The 12246-nt window shown below is 46.9% G+C and overlaps 1 non-coding gene across 1 annotated transcript; it reads left to right on the plus strand.

Moving 5' to 3' along the window:
• Positions 1-11266: 11266 nt before the first annotated feature.
• Positions 11267-11454, plus strand: LOC119626121 (U2 spliceosomal RNA). The gene has a single exon (XR_005242299.1). It is a non-coding gene; the product is annotated as a U2 spliceosomal RNA (small nuclear RNA).
• Positions 11455-12246: the final 792 nt, after the last annotated feature.

The raw sequence follows: 12246 nt of genomic DNA on the forward strand, positions 1-12246 counted from the left end.
TGTTCTAGATTGAGGTTCGTGCAGCTGCAGACCCGGGGAGGAGCTGATGTTCTAGTTTGAGGTTCGTGCAACTGCAGACCTGGGGAGGAGCTGATGTTCTAGTTTGAGGTTCGTGCAGCTGCAGACCTGGAGAGGAGCAGATGTTCTAGATTGAAGATTGTGCAGCTGGAGATTCGGGGAGGAGCTGATGTTCCAGTTTGAGGGTTGTGCAACTGAAGACTCAGGGAGGAGCTGATGTTGTTTGCATTGAGGGTCTTTCAGCTGGAGACTCAGGGAAAAGCTGATGTTCTAGCTTGAGGGTCATGAAGCTGGAGACCTGGGGAGGAGCTGATGTTGTAGTTTGAGGGTCTTGCAGCTGCAGACCCAGAGCGGAGCTGATGTTCTAGATTGAGGTTCGTGTAGCTGAAGACCCGGGGAAGAGATGATGTTCTAATTTGAAGGCCCTATAGCTGGAGACCAGTGGAGAAGCTGATGTTCTAGTTTGAGGATCGTGCAACTGAAGACTCAGGGAGGAGTTGATGTTCGCATTGAGGGTCTTTCAACTGGAGACTCAGGGAGGAGCTGATGTTCTAGATTGTGGGTCATGGAGCTGGAGACCCGCAGAGGAGCTGATGTTCTAGATTGAGGTTCGTGCAGCTGAAGACCCGGGGAGGAGCTGATGTTCTCATTTGATGGCCCTACAGCTGGAGACCCGGAGAGGAGGTGATGTTCTAGATTGAGGGCCCTACAGCTGTAGACTTGGAGAGGAGTTGATGTTCTAAATTGAGATTCATGCAGTTGAAGACTCAGGGAGGAGCTGATGTTGACCGCGTTGAGGGTCTTTCAGCTGGAGACTCAGGGAGGAGCTAATGTTCTAGATTGTGGGTCACGGAACCGGAGACCCAGAGAGGAGTTGATGTTCTAGTTTTAAAGTCTTGCAGCTGCAGACCCGGAGAGGAGCTGATGTTCTAGATTGAGGGTTGTGCATCTGAAGATTCAGGGAGGAGCTGGTATTGTTCCCGTTGAGGGTCTTTCAGCTGGACACTCAGGGAGGAGCTGATTTTCTAGATTGAGGGTCATGGAGCTGGAGACCCAGAGAGGAGCTGATGTTTTTCTGATCAGTGGGTCATGGATCTGGAGACACCAGGAGAAGGTGATGTTCAAGTTTGAGGCTCCTGCATCTGGAGACCTGGGGAGGGGCTAATGTTTATATGATCAGAGGATCGTGGAGCTGGAGACACCGGGAGGATCTGTTTTCCTATTTTGAGGTTCGTGGAGCTGGAGACCCGGAGAGGAGCTGGTGCTGCTCTTCTTTAAGTCTGAGGGTCGTGAAGCTGGAGATCCGGGGATAAGCTGGTGTTTTTCTAGTGTCAGGTTTGTGGAGCTGGAGACCTAGGGGGAGCTAGTGTTTTTCTAATTTGAGGGTCGTGCAGCCTACCCTCAAACATCCTCAAACTAGAACAACACTGCTCTGCCCGGATGTCCAGCTCCACAACCCTCAAGCTAGAAAAACACCAGCTTCTCCCTGGGTGTCCAGCTCCACGACCCTCAAACTAGAACAACAGTACCTCTTCCCTTGGGGTCCAGCTCTACGACCCTCAAACTAGAAAAACACCAGATCCTCCCTGGGTGTCCATCTCCACGACCCTCAAAATAGATTAAAATCAGCTCCTTCCTGGATGTCCAGCTGCACGACCCTCAAACTAGAAAAACCAGGTGAAGTTTTTTTGTTTGCTGTTGTTTTTCTAGTTTGAGCATCATGCAGCTGGAGACCCGAGGAAGAGCTGATGTTGCTCTAGATTGAGGGTCATGGAGCTTGGAGACCCAGGGAGGAGCTGGTGTTTTTCTAGTTTGAGGTTCATGCAGCTGGAAACCTGGGAAGGAGCTGATGTTCTAATTTGAGAGCCGTGGAGCTGGAGACTTGGAGAGGAGCTGATGTTGTTCTAGTTTGAGTGTTGTAGAGCTGGAGACCCAGGGAGGAGCTGTTGTTTTTCTAGTTTGAGTGTCGTGCAGCTGAAGACCCGGGACAAAGCTGATGTTCTAGTTTGAGGTGCGTGCAGCTAGACACCCAGGGAGGAGCTGATATTCTCGTTTCCGGGCCCTGCAGCTGGAGACCCGGGGAGGAGGTGGTCCTGTGGTTCAAATCTGAGGGTCCCAGGGCTGAAATCTATGGGAGGAGCCAGTGCTGCCTCTGATGTCTTAGGTTGTGGCGCTGGAGACCTGCGGAGGAGCCAGAGTTGGTGTCTAGTGTGAGTTTCGTGCAGCTGGAGATCCAGGGAGGAGCTGATGGTGTTCTGGTTGAGGGTCGTGGAGCTGGAAACCCAGGGAGGAGCTGGTCCTTCTGTTGTTTAAGTCTGAAGGTCATTGAGCTGGAGATCTGGGGAAGAGCTGGTGCTGCGGTTCAAGTCTGAGGGACCCGGAGCTTGAGCCCCTGGGAGGAGCCAGAGCTGCCACTGATGTCTTAGTTTGTAAAGCTGGAGACCCGCGGAGGAGCTGGTGTTTCTGCTCTAGTGTGAGGTTTGCGGAGCTGGAGATCCAGGGGTGAGTGGTGTTGGTCTACTCTGAGGGTCATTCAGCTGGAGACCCGGGGAGGAGCTGGTGTGTTTCTTGTTGGAGGATCGTGGAGCTGGAGATTCACAGATGAGCTGGTGCTGCTGTTTTTTTAAGTCTGAGGGTCATGGAGCTGGAGATCCGGGGAAGAGCTGGTGCTGTGGTTGAAGTCTGAGGGTCCCGGAGCTGGAGTCCCTGGGAGGTGTTTGTACTGCCGCTGATGTCTTAGGTTTTGGAGCTGGAGACCTGCAGAGAAGCCGGGCTGGTGTTCTAGTTTGAGGTTTGTGGAGCTGGAATCCTGGGCAGGAGCCAGTGATGCTGTTTAAGTCTGAAGTTCGTGGAGCTAAACATGGAGCTGATGTTGGGGAAGTAGAGAGAGAGAGAGAGTGTGTTACAGGACCCCACTTGAAACTGTACATGTAGTTGAATCCCAAGCAAGTTAAGCCTGGGAGCTTCTCAGTCCTTGTGATCAATACATTCCTTTTTCTCTTACACAGTTTGGATTTGTTTTCTGTCTCACGAGACAGAAAGACCCTGATTAATACCCCCAGGAATTGAAAAGCTTAAAAAAACCTAAGTGATATTGGTATAATAATAATAGAAGTAAAACTATGATTATCTTGACTGACAGAGACAAAATCACATACCACACAATATTTATCTTTTCAATCAGTAAAATAAAATATAAATTGAAAAATAGACCCATGCAAAGCTATAAAAAGTGATTTCATGGAGAAGGGATGGATGACCGAGATTAATCTGAGAGTTACTATTAATGGAGAAACTTAGAACTTACTATTTTTCCTGTGAGGTTTCGGTGCTGATACTGATGTTCTGTGAGTTCTGGCAGCTGAGTCCGTTCGCACAGCCTGGCGATGCAGCAGGTTCACAGAAGGACCCTGTCCCAGCTGGTCCTGCTCCCCTGCTATGATGGTGTGGCCTCTGCTCTCTGACTGTGTCTTGAGGGGAGACCAGGCCCTTGATCACAAGCGTATCCATGGCGAGGTTCCGTGAATGGAACCTCATGGATGTTCCTTCCTGATGTTCATCGGCCATCTTGCTATTGAATGCATCTTGTTTATAACCGTCTTCTAAATATTGAATAGAAATAAAGCATTTGTAAAATATGGGTGAGGTATAAAGAATATTGACACATTGGACACATAGGACCTCCACCAGGTTTAGGGAATAGAATCTGAAGAGACATAACTTTGGATGCTCCCTGGAGGCCCTGCCTGAGTCCCAGTCCCTCCCCTTCTCCTACAGAGGGAATCACTTCCTGCTTTCGTCTTTATTCTTCCTGGACTTTTCTTCACAGTACGTTTCTTTCACCGTGTATGCGTACATCCCTAAACACCTAAAAAATATGCAATTTAGTTTTGGAACTTTCTGTTTTCTTTTTGAGGCAGGGTCTTGCTCTGTTGCCTTGACTGTAGTTTTGAAATTTGATGTGAGAAAATTCTCCTGCGTGGCTGCTCCTACGCTGCACGGCTCTGAGCATCTGCTCAATGTCTGTTTTTGTCTTCCATTCTCCCCCTGAGACCCACCCACACTGACGATTCATTTTCATTGCTGTGTGATCTCCCGTCGTCTGAGGGGAGTGTGGGAAATGTCTTCATGTCCCTGTGGGTGAGTGTTCGGCCAGGTTGGAGCCCTTAGGACTGTGTTTTGCTAGGAACGTTCTTGGGCATTTCTTTTATACACAAGTGCAAGTTTCTTCGGGTCAGTAGCTTTCAAGTTTTAAAATTTCATCCCAGGTAAGAAATGTAATTTTCCTCATAACCCCCAATACACACCCTTTCATATACAAGCGTAACAAAAATATATTTCATAACCATTCTTAGCAGTGCCTGGTGTTCCTGCTACCCTCCATTCTCCCCAACACTGGCATTGATTGGGTTGTGGGATTTCTGCCAGTCTGGTGGTGTCACGTGATATCTCCCCCTGTTAGGTTGAGACCCTCTTCGTGTTTTCATTAGCCGTTCCTCCACATCTCCTCTTCTGTGGAGGGCTGTTTCAGTTCTTTTGCCCAGTTTCTGTTTAGTTGTTTGAATTTTTGCCTTTTTCTTTTATTATTACTATTATTATGTTTTTGTGACAGTCTCACTCTGTCGCCCAGACTGGAGTGCAGTGGCGCGATCTCAGCTCACTGCAACCTCCATCTTCTGGGTTCAAGTGATTCTCCTGCCTCAGCCTCCCAAGTAGATGGGATTACAGGTTCGCATCACAACACCCATCTAATTTTTGTAGTTTTACTAGAGATGGGGTTTCACCATGTTGGCCAGCCTGGTCTCAAACTCCTGACCTCAGAATATTTTCACTGGATATGCTATTCTAGGATGAAAGTTTTTTTTCTGTCAGCTCTTTAAATATGTCATGCCACTCTCTCCTGGCTTATAAGTTTTCCACTGAAAAGTCTGCTGCAAGATATACTGGAGCTCCTTATAAGTTACTTGTTTCCTTTCTCTTTCTGCCTTCAGAATTATTTCTTCACCCTTGACTTTTGGGAGTTTGATTATTAAATGCCTTTGAGGTCGTCTTCTTTGGGTTAAATCTACTTGGTATTCTATAATCTTCTTGTATTTGAATATTGACAGGTTTGGGAGCTGTTACTATCTCTTTAAATAGATTTTCTATCCTGATCTCTCTCTTTACCTCCTCTAATGCTTAAATTTGCTCTTCTGAGGCTATTTTCTAGATCTTGTAGTTGTCCTTTATTGTTTTTATTTTATTTCTCACTTTATAGTTTTTTATTCTTTTTTCTTTTTCAACAAAAAAGAAATTTTTCTTGCGTATTTTCAAATAGCCTGCTTTCAGCCTCACTAATTCTTTCTTCTGCTTGATCAGTTCTGCTGGTAAGAGATCTGATGCATTCTTCAGTATGTCAATTACATTTTTCAGGTCAAGAATTTCTGCTTGATTTTTAAAAATTATTTCAATCTCTTTGTTAAATATATTTGATAGGATTCTGAATTCCTTCTCTGTGTTGTCTTGCGTTTCATTGAGCTTCCTCAAAACAGCCATTTTGAATTTTTTCTCTGAAAGTTCACATATCTCTGTCACAGTGAGATTGGTCACTCATGTCTTCTTTAGTTCATTTTGTGTGGTCATGTTTTCATGGATGCTCTTGATGCTTGTGGATGTTGGTCTATGCCTGGGCATTAAAGAATTATTTATTGTAATCTCCACAGTCTGTGCTTGTGTGTACCCATCTTTCCTTCTTCGTTTCTTTTTTCTGAGACAGAGTCTCACTCTGCCACTCAGGCTGGAGTGCAATGGCATGATCATGGCTCACTGCAGCCTCAGCCTCCTGGGCTCAAGCAATCCCCTCACCTCAGTCTCCCAAGTAGCTGGGACTACAGGCACGTGCCACCATGTCCAACTGAGTTTTATATTTTTTGTAGGCACAGGGTCTCAGTATGTTGCCCAGGCTGGTCTCGAGCTCATGGATTCAAGTGATCCTCCCTCCTTGGCTTCCCAAAGTGCTGGAATTATAGGCATGAGCCACCATGTTTGGGTCTGTTCTTCTTCTTCTTCTTCTTCTTCTTCTTCTTCTTCTTCTTCTTCTTCTTCTTCTTCTTTTTGATGGAGTTTCGCTCTTGTTGCTCAGGCTGGGGTGCAGCAGCATGATCTCAGTTTACGGCAACCTCCACCTCCTGGGTTCAAGTGATTCTCCTGCCTCAGCCTCCTGAATAGCTGGGATTACTGGCATGCACCACCACACCCAGCTAATTTTGTACTTTTAGTAGAGATGGGGGTTTCTCCATGTTGGTCAGGCTGGTCTCAAACTCCCAACCTCAGGTGATCCACCCACCTTGGCTTCCCAAAGTGCTGGGATTACAGGCTTGAGCCACCGTGCCCAGCCTCCCATCCTTCTTCAGAAGGCTTTCCTGGTGTTCAAAGGGAATTGAGGGCTGTGATCTAAGTCTTTGGTCACTGCAGCCATATCTGCATTGGAGGCACCTCAAGCCCAGTAACACCATGACTCTGGCAGACTCATAGAGGCACCACCTTGGTGGTCTCAAGAAAGATCTGGGAGAATGCCCTGCATTACCAGGTGGAGCCTCTTGTTCTTTTCCTTCACTTTCCCCCAAACAAACGGAGTCTCTGAGCTGTCTGGAGTTAGGGGAGGGCGACATGAGCACTCCCATGGCCACCAGCACTGGGACTGTGGCAAGATGAGCTGCAGACAAAACCCCTCAGACACTGGATTAAAGAAGGAAGAGGCTTTATTTGGCCCAGAGCGTTGGCAGACTTGCGTCTCAAGAACCGAGCTCCTGGAAGAAAGAGTTCCCGGCCCTTTTAAGGGCTTACAACTTGAAGGGGTCCACATGACAGGGTCGTGATCGATTAACACCTACAGATAGCACATGTAGTTGGAGTGGGGGGTTAGTCTTTTAACTGCAGGCCTGGTCATCAGTGGCGCCAGCTGGTCTTCCCACTGACTTCATTCCTGTTGTTTTTCAGCTTTTACTTCCTCCTTCTCTTCAGAGACAGGAGATAGTAAGAGAAATGGCCTCTCTCCTCAGGACCATGCTGGGTCAGACCTGAAGCCAGGCCAGCACTGGGCCTCCGCTACAGCCTGTGGCAACTGTGACTTCACTCCCGCTGATGGACCTGAAGCCAGCCCGGCCCTGGGCCTCTGCTACAGCCTGCGGCAACTGTGGCTTCACTCCCACTGAGGTTTGTTTCACTCCCAACTGAGGCTTCACTCCCACGGCCCAGGTGCTCTTCGGTGAATGCAGCGAGGCTTGTGTCTTTCCTTTCAGGGCGGCGGGCTCCCTTCTGGCCCAGGGTGCGTCTAGAAACCAGGGTGAATCTCGAAATGCTTTCCAGGAGCTAGGGCCTAGAATTGGGAAGTTTTGGAATCTGCTTGGTGCTTGATTTTACTGAGGGTGTGCTGACACCCGAGTTAAAAACAGAGTCCTTTTCACTCTTCCCTCTCCTTTCCTCAAGCATGGTCTCGCCCCATGGCCACTACCACCCCGGCCCGTGGCAGGAACTGCTTCGCTACCACCGATGTTTCTTCAAGCCCCAGGGGCTCTTTAGTCAGCAGGTGGCAAAGGCGGCCAGGCTTGTGTCTCTCTCTTCAGGGTGGCAGATTCCCTTCCAGTCCAGAGCAGGTGCTGAAATGCCATCCAGGAACTAAGGCCTGGCATCTGGGACTTTAGGAGTCTGCCTGGTGCTTTCTTTACTGTGGCTGAGCTGGTACCCCCATTGCAAGGCAAAGTCCTCTTCACTCTTCTCTCGCTTTCCTCACGGAGAAGGAGCCTCTCTCTGGCGACAGCAGCTGGAGATGTGCTGGGTCCCACTTAAAGCCAGGAAGGCTCTGAGTCTCAGGCAGGGCCCGTGGCGAGCACTGCCTGGACTGCTGGTATTTATTTAAGGACCAAGGACTGTTTAGTCAGGAGGTGAAGAATGCTGCGGGGACAGGACCCTTTCCTTCCAGGCCGCAGGTTTCCTTCTGGCCCTGCATATGTCTGGAAATGTTGTCCAGGAGCTGGGGCCTAGAACAGGGAGCTTCAGGACTCCGCTGGATGAGTTATTTTTCTGTGGCTGAGCTGGTACTAAGCGGAAAGACAAAGTCCTCTTTATCCTCCTCTCTCTGCTCATCCAGTAGAAGGAACAAATCTCTCCCAGCGCCGTGAGCTGCCAGCCTGGGGGTGGGTGAGGGTTGACGCAAGCACTCCCTGGGCTGCCCCCGCTGCTGTCTCACTAGGTCATGTGCACCCCAAGTCCACTGGCTCCAGGGCGTTTCCAGGAACTGCAATCCCTGTGGCCTAGGCTGCCTTTCAAGTTTATTGAGGACTCCAGAGCCCTTTAGCCGGCAGTGTGTGGTTTGCTAGAACTCAGGTTCACACCACTGGGACTGAGGATTTGCCTTTGCGAGGGCTGGTGTGAATGCCGTGCCTGTGGGTGCTGCTCTGTGTTGCTTTCCACTGCGACTGGGCAGCACCGACTACCAACACGAAGCGCTGTCGTCACTGTGCTCTACCTCCCCCCGCACACGGGTTCTCTCCGAGCTGTGGGATAGGAGATGGGTGATGTCAGCATTTTGAGACCGTCTTTCCTGTCCTCTCCAGCGCCTCTTTTCTTGAGATGATATGAAAACCAGATGCTGCAACTGTTCATCTGATTTTTGGTTCTTATGAAGGTGCTTTCTCACCTTGGGAGTTTTCTGTTTTGTGGTCCTAGGCGGGGGAGGCGGGGGTGGGGATGATTGCTGGAGGGTTCTACTTGAGCATCTCGCTCCACTTTCCTCTCACCACCTTTTCAACATTGTTCGGAAAGCCCTAGCCAATGCGATAAGATTAGAAAAAGAAAGAAAAGGTATAATGATCAGAAATAGGTGTAATTGGGCTGGGCGCGGCGGCTCATGCCTGTAATCCCAGCACTTTGGGAGGCCAAGGTGGGAGGATCACTTGAGATCAGGAGTTCAAAACCAGCCTGTCCAACATGGCGAAACCCCGTCTCTACTGAAATTACAAAAATTATCCAGGTTTGGTGGTGGGCACCTGTAATCCCAGCTACTTGGGAGGCTGAGGCAGGAGAATTGCTTGAATCTGGGAGGTAGAGGTTGCGTTGAGCCAAGATTATGCCACTGCACTCCAGCCTGGGAGACAAAGGGAGACTCTGTCTCAATAAATAAAAAATAAATAAATAAATAAATAAATAAATAAATAAATAAATAAAGTAAATGCAGCCATGAAAAAGAACGAGTTCATGTCCTTTGCAGGGACATGGATGAAGCTGGAAGCTATCATCCTCAGCAAACTAACACAGGAACAGAAAACCATACACCGCATGTTCTCACCCATGAGTGGAAGTTGTACCATGAGAACACATGGACACAGGGAGGGGAACATCACACACCAGGGCCTGTCGGGGGTGGGGACTAAGGGGAGGGAGAGCATTAGGACAAATACCTAATGCATGCAGGGCTTAAAACCTCGATGACGAGTTGATGGGTGCAGCAAACCACTCTGGCTATATAACAAACAATATATACCTATGTAACAAACCTGCACGTTCTGCACGTGTATCTCAGAACTTAAATTTTTTTTAAGATAGAAATAAGTACAATTATTTTTATTTGCAAAGTTTACGATTGCTTCTGTATAATATCCCAAGAAATTTACAAAAAATCTTCTAGAACTAATAAATGAATTTGTCAAGGTCATGGGATACAACGTTGCTATAGTAAAATGATTTGTATTCTTGGTTGGGAGCCGTGGCCCATGCCTGTAACCCCAGAACTTTGGGAGACAGAGGTGGGAAGATTGCCTGAGCTCACAAGTTCAAGACCAGCCTGAACAATGTGGCAAAACCCTCTGTCTACAAAAAAATAAAAATAAAATCATTTGTATTATGTAATGGCATCAAATAATTATTAAAAAATAATTTACAATAGTGCTAAAGAACATGGAATGCTTAGGAAAAAATGTAACAAAAGATGTTAAAATTTTTAATGCTGAAAACTACAAAATGTTGCTGAGAGAAATTAAAGATTTCAATTAATATACCACATTTCTGAATTGGCAAAAATATATCTGATTTATGAATTGGAAGATTCAGTATGATTGTCTTAATCTGTTTGGGCTCCTACAGCAATATACATTAGGTGGCTTAAACAGCAAACGTTTATCTCTCGTGTTCCGGAGGCTGGTAAGTATAAGATTGAGGCAGCAGCAGATTTGGTATCTGGCGAGGGCTGGCTTCCCGGTTCACAGACCGCTGTCTTCTTATTGTGTCCTCACGTAGCAGAAGGAGTGAGGGAGCTCTCTGGGGTCTCTGTTGTAAGGGCACGAATCCCGTCTATGTGGGCTCTATCCTCATGACCTTATCATCTCCCAAAGTCCCCTCGTCCAAATACCACCACATTGGGTATCAGGTTTCAACATGTAAATTTGGGAGACATTCAATCCATAGCAATTATTAAGATGTCAAATTTTCCCACATTGATCTATAGCGTTAACACACCCCCCCAAGAAATTCAAGGCTTTTTTACATAAATTGACAATGTGATATTAAAATTTATATGGAAATATGGAGGACCCAGAGAAGCTTTCTTTTTTTTCTTTTTTTTCTTTTTTTTCTTTTTTTTGAGATGGAGTCTTGCTGTGTCACCCAGACCGGAGTGCAGTGGTGTGATCCCAGCTCACTGCAAGCTCTGCCTCCCGAGTTCAAGGGATTCTCCCACCTCAGCCTCCCCAGTAGCTGGGATTACAGGTGCTTGCCACCACACCTGGCTAATTTTTGTATTTTTAGTAGAAAAAAGGTTTTGTCATGTTGGCCAGACTGGTCTTGAACTCCTGACATCAGGTGATCCACCCACCTCAGCCTCCCAAAGTGCTGGGATTACAGGCATGAGCCACTGCGCTCGGTTGCAATTTTTTATTATTTGTTTATTTATTTTTGAGGTGGAGTCTTTCTCTGTTGCCCGGGCTGGAGTGCAGTGACACAATCTTGGCTCACGAGAACCTCTGCCTCCCAGGTTCAAGTGATTCTCCTGCCTCAGCCTCCCAAGTAGCTGGAATTACAGGCGTCTGACACCGCACTCAGGTGATTTTTGTGTTTAGTAGAGACGGGGTTTTCGCCATGTTGGCCAGGCTGGCCTTGAACTCCTGACCTCAAGTGATCCGCCCGCCTCAACCTCTCAAAGTGTTGAGATTACAGGCGTGAGCCACCTCACCCAGCCAGAAGCAGGTTTTTGTTTTTTTTTTTTAAGAAAAGAGCAATTCTTTCTCAGCCTTTTGGCAAAGATAAAAGTGTAGTCTGTATTACCAGCTTAGTATTTGATATGTCCTCTATTCGAGGACAATATATTAAATGGGTGTCTAGAGCAAGCAAATAGAATAGGTGCTTATTCTGTCCATTCCACTCATTAATCTGGGGTTGCAGTATCTGGTGCCTGGAGAAGGAGATGGAGAAGTAGGTGTAGAAGAAAGAGAAGGAAGGAAAGAAGGACAAGAAGAAGAACAAACCTAAAGGTGTTACCTGATTTCAAAGCTTATAAACTCGCAGGAACCAAGACAGTTTGGTTCAGGCAAAAAAAATCGATACATAGGCTGTTACGGTGGCTCACGCCTGTAATCCCAGCACTTCCAGAGGCCGAGGCAGGTGGATCAACTGAGGTCAGGAGTTCATGACCAGCCTGACCAACATGGTAAAACGAAAATACAAAACAAAATACAAAAATTAGCCGGGCGTGGTGGCTTGCACCTGTAGCCCCAGCTACTCAGAAGGCTGAGACAGGAGAATCACAGAGCAAGACTCTGTCCCACAAAAAAAAAAAAAAAAAAAAAAAAGGTTAGACTTCATCAAAATGAAAAACTTGCTTTTCAAAGGTACTATTTAAAAACTGAAAAGGCAAACCACAGATGGGAAGAAAATATTTGCAAATTATATATCTAATGATGTATATCCAGAATAGATAAAGATCTCTTATAACTCAACAGTGAGACAAGCAAAATTTTTAACAAGGGCAAAATATTTGAATAAAGACTTAACAAAAGATGCACAAATAAGCACTAAGCAGGTGGAAGATGTTCAACGCCATGAGTGGTCACAGGGAAGTGCAAGTGAAGTCACAGTGAGATGCCGGTATGTGCTCATTAAAAGGGCCTAAATTTAAGAGACAGACTATACTCAGTATTAGGGAGGATGTTGAGCAACTGGAATTTTACATGCTGCTGGTGGGAATATAAACTGTCGCTA

The sequence above is a fragment of the Chlorocebus sabaeus genome, chromosome 15, assembly GCF_047675955.1.
Source record: "Chlorocebus sabaeus isolate Y175 chromosome 15, mChlSab1.0.hap1, whole genome shotgun sequence".
NCBI classification, from domain to species: domain Eukaryota; kingdom Metazoa; phylum Chordata; class Mammalia; order Primates; family Cercopithecidae; genus Chlorocebus; species Chlorocebus sabaeus.